The following is a 9,164-nucleotide window of genomic DNA, read 5'->3' as shown; positions in this document are numbered from 1 at the left end:
TTATTGTACCTTAGGAATGGGAGGTTGCTGTCTATGATAAAAAAGGGCTCTACAAGAAAACAGGACAAGAGTGACTAAATACCAGGAAGAGCTCACTATATCCAGATACAAATAAAGAGTTTTCCTTTCTTTCCCCAACTGTATAACACCCAAAGTCAAGTAGGTTCAATACAACGACGGGAGAAAACAAAAAATTGGGAAGTTACACACACACACACACACACACACACACACACACACACGCACGCACGCACGCACACACGCACACACACACCCACACACACAGTTCACAACAATGTTGGTGTAGGATGGAGTATGCAGAAGGGCGTGTATGATTGGCAACAGAAAATGTTAAGTAGTTGTGGCGGTACGATGGATTAACCATGGATTAACCAGTATTTCCCCTATGAGCGTATAACCAGGAAGCAGGTAATACATAGCTTACCAGAGGATGAAGAGGAGCTCAGAACTGGAAGCGTATGCAGAAGAACAGCTCACTGCAGTCCGGTGCACTTGAGAGCTGAGGTAGGGAGCGAGTGAGAAGACGCGTTGAAAGGAGTCAATGCGGTAGAATGCGTATCCGAATCGGAAGACAGAAAGCAGTCTGGAAGGAGTTCTGTATTTGTCAAGGTGCTGGCGAAGGAGGATCCCAGGGTAAACCACAGGCAGTCCGGGAAAGAGGTCCGAGTTCGGTAACAAGAAGGCTGTAATACCAATTCACAAAGCGATAGTCCGGGGACAGGCCGAAGTCAAGCACGTAAAGAAGTCATCAAAAAAGTTAGTATAGGAAGTAAGGCTAAACTGAAGCAGCGTTCTATGGAGTAAGAATCGTTATAAGGCGTATCATATAAGCGTGTCTCAAACACAAGTCAGCTGACCGCCACGTGATACGTTCCGTCGAGCACAACGGAACGCGCTGCCATGACAGCCATCAACACCTCCAAAGTGAACAATATCCCTGCACAGGCTTTCTAAGGAGCCTGCCATCGTTCAGGCGAAAGGGGCGCGCACGCGGCTACGGCCAGATGTGACACCGACACAAGGTGTTGAAAGACATATTTGTGAGTACAAATATAATGCATACGTTAAATAACTTATTACGATCAAGGTTAAGATGCATGTAAGGAGATTCAGTAAGCAGGTTTTAACCCATGTATCTCCTATTGTCACAGGCTAGCAGTTTGAATATCCTTCAATTGGTTCAGTCTGCATGGGACTACGCCCATTTTTGGTTGCACTTACTCCACAAGTTATGCAATGGAGGTAAGCCCAACAGTTCTAACAACACTGAACGTTACTTATGCACATAGATTGTGTTTTTGGAAATAAGCGAGGATGACGAGGATAGTATCATTTAGATAATAGGTTTTATATTTCTTTTTAGATGAAGGCTCTCACCCCTACCATTGTCGAAGCAAGACACATTTGACACTGAGCTTCTGTCCTGACGAAGTTCTGATCAACTAAAGGGCCAGATTTGGAAAGCCCGAGACATATGACCGAAACACGTGTTGACTGTTTTGTACACAATCTGTGGTGATCACAGTATAGTCACACTTGTACTAAAGAAAAGGTGTTAGAAGTTTGTGTTATATATTTCTCATGTGAGAGGTATATGTATATCAATACCAGTTTTTGATGTAGAAAAAGAGAGCTATGGTTGATTGCATGAATGCTTATGAGCGGTAGGGAAACTGATTGTGAGAGTTCGTGAAATACACATGTAAACTGTTTTTTATTGTTGCGATAAAATATTATATTTGATCAAATAAAATGATGTATATGAAGAATTAGTAACATCTTGTCCTGGCATGATTGCTAGGACCTATCTAGACCTTTCCTCACATCTTTTACGTATTTACTCATAAATGTGACAATTATTTCGTCTATCTCGGGTGTCTGAGCGGCACCTTCAGGTAAGTGAGGTCTTGGGCATTCTACCCTCATCTTGCTTCTAGCTTCTTTTGCTAGTGGTGCCCTCAGGTGCTTTCTAAGATAGGCCGCTATCTTTTTTGGAGGTTCCGTTCGGAAGATCTGTGATGTATCAATGCTTCTGGGCTAAAGTCATCATTTGCCCCATCCTCCTCTGCCTCCTCTTTCTTTTTCTTCGGTGCTTTACGGCCTTCTTCTGACGATGATATGGAGTATACTTCCCTCTTCTGAGTAGTCATCCTCCCAAATGTCATCCCCCTCCTCTGAGGTATCGGATGATTTATCTTGCCACCTGCTAGGCTCCATTTTGGTTCCCTATCTCCTTCTTGGGTGGTGTGTCCGGGGGATGGGGGGTATGGGCTTCATCTGCCCTTGGGCTGTTTTTCTTCCCCCTTTCACTCTGCCTTGTACTTTCATCCCTTTGATAGCCACTATGAAAACTTGAGCTAATCCTCCATCAGAGTTATTTGTTTAGGTCCCTGCCCCAACAAGGCTCCCAGGGCTTTTTGAAGGACCTGAGTAATTTCCGTGTGGCTCATCTTTTGGCTAATACTAGCCTTACCCTCATCACTAGAGGAACTCGTCTCAGCACAGACACTGGGCATTATATTATATATATTATATATTATAGCCAGTAGTTTCTAATAGATTGTCTCCTTGAGACTGTATATGTGTGTATCTTCAGAATCTTGCACGATCTGATTGTTTACAACATAAGAGAATGCACTATGCACTTTACCATAATGTTGACTGTTAGGAAAGATTTCGTAATTGTAGGTAATTTTCCTTCCATGTGGCAACCCCTAAACTTTTTGCTGTTGTTTTTCACCTTGTTCTTGACTTTGCGAGAGAAGTGCAGCCTTCTGCCGCACTCCTCTGGGCTTTCGCTCCTTTCTTACGGGGAAACTGACATGCCCTTAAGACAGTCAGTACCGGGGAACGCTGTTTCCCGTAGTTTCTTTTATCATGTTGCGGCTTTCGTGCAACATGACACAAGAGGGCACTGTAAGCTAAGTTACAGCTCTCTTGGGTCTCTAGCCTTCTACAGGCCCTAGATACTCGTTTAGGATTGTATCTGATCGGTGCAAGTGATTCAGGGACGAGAATGGTGGCAGTGATCGTTTCTTGTGTTTTGAGCTCCTTTTGGCGTTCTAAGCGCGTTTTTCACGCTTAACCCAAAATGGTGGCCTGGCTCCCAAAATGGCCAGACCACGAGGCTCCTTTGTCCTGTCCGCTGACCGTCTTGCTCCCTTCACCTTCCCCAGGTCGAGCCGACCCGGGGCCTTCCTTATTTGGGCATGTACTTTCCCACGAAACACGGATGCTTTCGCGGGCTTCTACATGTCTTGTGTGTGCCTCCAGGATGTGGGCTGGGATGTCTGTTCCCAATACACATCCTGGGTGCCAGAGAGTCTAGGGTGGTGTGAATGCCTGGGACCACCGTGGTCCGTGATTGGTCCACGAATGGTGTGAGTGTTGATGAGCGGATCTCCCATTGGGTCCCCTCCGTTTTGGCGCGAAGGGAACCGTGGGTAAGAGGGGGCTGGAAACACCACTACCATGTCGATCTCCTGAGTTCTCACGAACGAAGGAATACAGGAGCCAAGTATCCTGCAGCCAAGAGGCTGGACCGAGGAATCGCTGGTGACCCGCTGAAGGACTTCTCCTCTGCACTGCTGTCGCCTTGTGAAACCCTTTTCACCTTTGATCGAACCAGAAGGCCTGTACTGGTACTTCGACCCTTGGAATAGCGGGAACAGCTATTCTCGGCATCTTCACCATCTCCTGCCAGTAAGCCTTCGGAAGCGTCTCTGGGCCATCCAGCTGACTGACCAGCTTACACGGGAGTCTTGCTCTGTAACCGCCGCCAGGTTGTGTAGTATTTCGAGTCCTTGTCACTCTCACACGCTTCGTACACTTGGCGTTCCCAGGTCTGAAGTGAGTAGTGTACATTGGGCTCAGATACACACGGCCGCTCCGTTGCCCTGCTGTGGTAACAAACTGTGCGGGTTTCTTCGATTGGGACGTCTTTTTACTCAACACGACGACGAGGCGTTCCCTGCTCTTCTGAACCTGCCAGCTACTGAAACGGACGCGGAGAAGCCTGGGTCTGCTTGCATCGGGGACCGGTGAGTAGCATAGCTAGGATCTGGACGCCCTCCTGCAGGAGCCCATTGCTTTTCCCCGCTGTGTCAAACAGCACCCTTTTCCGTACTCGCGCTCTGCTTCTGCCCACTGTGGAGGCTGCGCTTGAGGCGTAGAACTTGTTCTTCTTTTGTGCACTAAACTGAACTGCCTGATTTCCCTCGAAGAGCTCCTCCTTTTGCTCGTTGGCACCAGCGCGTGCAGGTACTTTTGAGCACAAGGCTCCACTCTTCGCAGGGCTCGGACTTCCATCTAGTTAGGTGCCTCTGAAGGCGCACTGGGTCTAAGCATTATTTCGCACTGCCTGTCTTCCTTCCCTTTTAGGTGGACTACCCATTTCGTGCATATAACGCTTGAGACTTGTTGTATTTGTATATATATTGTGTTGATATGGTATGTGTTGGTTTACTATCGTTATATTGTGATTTTCTCGCTACGGTCATTGTTTTAAAGGCCTGGGAATAAATGTGTATATATTTTTAATATAACAACTGTTTGGAGTAGTTTGTAAGTGATCTTGCTTTATGTGCTCATTGCGGGCTTTCAGTCACCCTCACCCCTCTTGAGACCTAGTCTTGACCGCCGCGATCGCTACCTTGATTGGTCTGGCTCGTCCAGAGGTTACCCTGTTCCAAGTAATTAGGTTGGCCTTCTGAACTTCTGCGCCACCAGGACAGAGTTCAGAAATCCGTCTTAACATTGACAAAATATCTCTTCCTTGACATAACCCATGGCCATAGACAAATGCAAATATGTAAGCACTCTGCACTTTGGTCATGAAACATTCATCTACAGTAAGACATAGGCACATGCTGCGAGATAAGTGTAGCATTCAATATAGTTTAGCCTGGCTTGTTTATATATATATATATATATATATATATATATATATATATATATATATATATATATATATATATATATATATATATTATCAGGTTTTACCTGAGACTGTGCCCGTCGTGATTCGAGAGCTGCGTTGTCTCTCTGTGGCCTGCAGGGGCACTGTGTTCAATAAATCATGGGTCGTGATCTTCTCTCAGAGATCACCGTGATCATATGATGCAAGCGTACTTTTCGCTCTGTAGAATATATATATGAATATCTCAAATCGAGGGAGTGATATCTCGCACCTTCTCTTTCGCTATGGTCGCCAGAATGGAGGAAGCGCCGGAACTACATGATCCCTTCGCGCTCATCCTTCCGAGACCATGTCTGTATGACTGTATGGTTGCGGTCGCCGGAGCATTAGCCCTGTTGCGACCGTAACTCTCCTACCCCACTAAATGCGGATATGCCCTGCCACACTGCTACATTGCGTGCGAGCTTGCCAAACACAAAATAAGCTGACATTTAAGGTATAGTGACACCATATGAAGTAATGAAAAAATTGTACTTCACTCACTGCCGAGCAATAAAGAAAGAGGAAGTGGAAGAGGATGTTCAGTGTGGTCAAGGTTAAGGACTGGACTGATTGGTTAATTTTGTCACATGGTCAGTTAAGAGACCAATAATATCAGGACTACCTAAGACTCTATCTCCAATGGATCTTTGTTACCATTTATATTATTGGTTTTGTCATTGCTGCTTGAGTAGTAAACTGAAAGAGGAGCATAATCCAAGCCTTCGGTCTTGATATAGAATTATAAAAGCGCCACACAGAGACATAAAACGAGAAGCCAGTGCTATGAACGTAGTTGCTTTATTTGTTTTCTTCATACTGTCTATTGTGATGCATGAGAATTTAGGAACAACTTGTGTGGACAATGTATGTCAATTACTCACAAACTGCATTGATTTAATGAACATTTGAACCGGAATGATACATTGTACCATGAAGAGGCAAAGACGTCCCTTTTTGTTGATGAAAACACACGAGCTAGAGGCATACCTGCCTAACCTCCGGTTTTATCCCGGAGACTCAGGGTTTTCAGGCTCTTCTCTGGGTCTCCGGGGAAGAGCGATGAGTTTCCGGGTTTTCACAGCAGGCCCATAGTTGCTGCTGCTCTGAGGCTTGGAAGGGCTGGAGCAGCCAACATTAATGCGGTTATGGCGGCACTTGCTAGTTCACATCCCTTCTGCACAAGACCACAAGCATCCCCAAACATGTTTCAGCCTTGTTGGGTCTCATCAGTGAGGAGTAGCTTGGGTCTCTAGACCAGCAGGCACAGGCCCCCGCATCAGAGCATACCTGTCCCACTCGGGGTGACAAAGCAAAAACAAAAAGGTGATGGCTGGAAGGTTTAGAATGCATCTTAACCACTGGCATTGCTCTGGGCCACCCTCCAGACCATCGTTCTTTGCCTGCCAAGATGGATTTGCAAATGGTAGCATGTGCCACCCTTAGATGGATCTGTAAATGATAGCATGTCCCACACTTAGATGGAATTGCAAATGGTAGCATATGCCACACTTAGATGGAATTGTTGGAGTTGTAAATGGTAGCATGTGCCGCACTTGGATGAAGTTGCAAATGGTGGCATGTGCAATGCCTGGATGAAGTTGCAAACATTGGCCTGAGTCGATTCTTGATAGAATTGCAAATATTAGCATGCCCTACACCTGGGTGAAGTTGCGAACACTATCCTGAAATGCATCTAGATCGAAATGCGAATGTAAATGTTAACATGACACGCTGTATCACTGTGTACCCTGCTTTCCTGTTTCCCCTGTCTATATATGCCCGTGTGTCGCTGCATTCCCCGCCATCCTGTTCCGATGCCTGGTCTTGTGCGCTTTAAAGATAACCATCTTATCACATGACTATGCTTACTCTCTACTATACACCATCATACAACTAGAACACAGCTACACCCCTGACTAATTCGGCCTAGCTGTTCACATATGAATATGACCCCATGAACACCTCATCACTCTATAAAACGCAGCTAGCCGAGCACATTCTAGCCTTGTTGCTCACATATGCGTCCTACAGGCCTAACGCAGCTAGAGCCCTGTCTGGGTGTCCACCCACCAGGCTGCACACATTCAACTGATATCTTCAGCACCACAACTAACGCTAGGATGCAGCTACCATCATGCAATTACATCAGCTGCACACATAACTGGTGCACCCACGCACCCTATGACTCTACCTCTCTCAAATGACCAGAACTACGGTTCCCGAGGCCGTTCAACCTACCAGCGCTTTGAGGTCATACCAATGATATATAGAGCGCTATATAAATACCAAGTAACATAACATAACCTGCATGCTCAAAAAAGGTGTTTTTTAAATTGTCTGTGATTTTCTAATTACCGGTTACTTTTATTTGTTACTGCCAGGGAAGCGGTGATCAAGGGCTTGATAAAATGTTAATGAGATGTCTCAGCAGGACTATACAGAGCTGAAGGCATTTTCCTCTCATTCTCCAGAATGGAGGAAGCGCCGGAACTACATGATCCCTTCGCGCTCATCCTTCCGAGACCATGTCTGTATGACTGTATGGTTGCGGTCGCCGGAGCATTAGCCCTGTTGCGACCGTAACTCTCCTACCCCACTAAATGCGGATATGCCCTGCCACACTGCTACATTGCGTGCGAGCTTGCCAAACACAAAATAAGCTGACATTTAAGGTATAGTGACACCATATGAAGTAATGAAAAAATTGTACTTCACTCACTGCCGAGCAATAAAGAAAGAGGAAGTGGAAGAGGATGTTCAGTGTGGTCAAGGTTAAGGACTGGACTGATTGGTTAATTTTGTCACATGGTCAGTTAAGAGACCAATAATATCAGGACTACCTAAGACTCTATCTCCAATGGATCTTTGTTACCATTTATATTATTGGTTTTGTCATTGCTGCTTGAGTAGTACACTGAAAGAGGAGCATAATCCAAGCCTTCGGTCTTGATATAGAATTATAAAAGCGCCACACAGAGACATAAAACGAGAAGCCAGTGCTATGAACGTAGTTGCTTTATTTGTTGTCTTCATACTGTCTATTGTGATGCATGAGAATTTAGGAACAACTTGTGTGGACAATGTATGTCAATTACTCACAAACTGCATTGATTTAATGAACATTTGAACCGGAATGATACATTGTACCATGAAGAGGCAAAGACGTCCCTTTTTGTTGATGAAAACACACGAGCTAGAGGCATACCTGCCTAACCTCCGGTTTTATCCCGGAGACTCAGGGTTTTCAGGCTCTTCTCTGGGTCTCCGGGGAAGAGCGATGAGTTTCCGGGTTTTCACAGCAGGCCCATAGTTGCTGCTGCTCTGAGGCTTGGAAGGGCTGGAGCAGCCAACAATAATGCAGGTAATGGCGGCACTTGCTAGTTCACATCCCTTCTGCACAAGACCACAAGCATCCCCAAACATGTTTCAGCCTTGTTGGGTCTCATCAGTGAGGAGTAGCTTGGGTCTCTAGACCAGCAGGCACAGGCCCCCGCGTCAGAGCATACCCGTCCCACTCGGGGTGACAAAGCAAAAACAAAAAGGTGATGGCTGGAAGGTTTAGAATGCATCTTAACCACTGGCATTGCTCTGGGCCACCCTCCAGACCATCGTTCTTTGCCTGCCAAGATGGATTTGCAAATGGTAGCATGTGCCACCCTTAGATGGATCTGTAAATGATAGCATGTCCCACACTTAGATGGAATTGCAAATGGTAGCATGTGCCACACTTAGATGGAATTGTTGGAGTTGTAAATGGTAGCATGTGCCGCACTTGGATGAAGTTGCAAATGGTGGCATGTGCAATGCCTGGATGAAGTTGCAAACATTGGCCTGAGTCGACTCTTGATAGAATTGCAAATATTAGCATGCCCTACACCTGGGTGGAGTTGCGAACACTATCCTGAAATGCATCTAGATCGAAATGCGAATGTAAATGTTAACATGACACGCTGTATCACTGTGTACCCTGCTTTCCTGTTTCCCCTGTCTATATATGCCCGTGTGTCGCTGCATTCCCCGCCATCCTGTTCCGATGCCTGGTCTCGTGCGCTTTAAAGATAACCATCTTATCACATGACTATGCTTACTCTCTACTATACACCATCATACAACTAGAACACAGCTACACCCCTGACTAATTCGGCCTAGCTGTTCACATATGAATATGACCCCATGAACACCT

The sequence above is a fragment of the Ambystoma mexicanum genome, chromosome 3p, assembly GCF_040938575.1.
Source record: "Ambystoma mexicanum isolate Mex_15411 chromosome 3p, UKY_AmexF1_1, whole genome shotgun sequence".
Classification (NCBI taxonomy): domain Eukaryota; kingdom Metazoa; phylum Chordata; class Amphibia; order Caudata; family Ambystomatidae; genus Ambystoma; species Ambystoma mexicanum.
Note: the sequence above shows the minus strand (reverse complement) of the source record.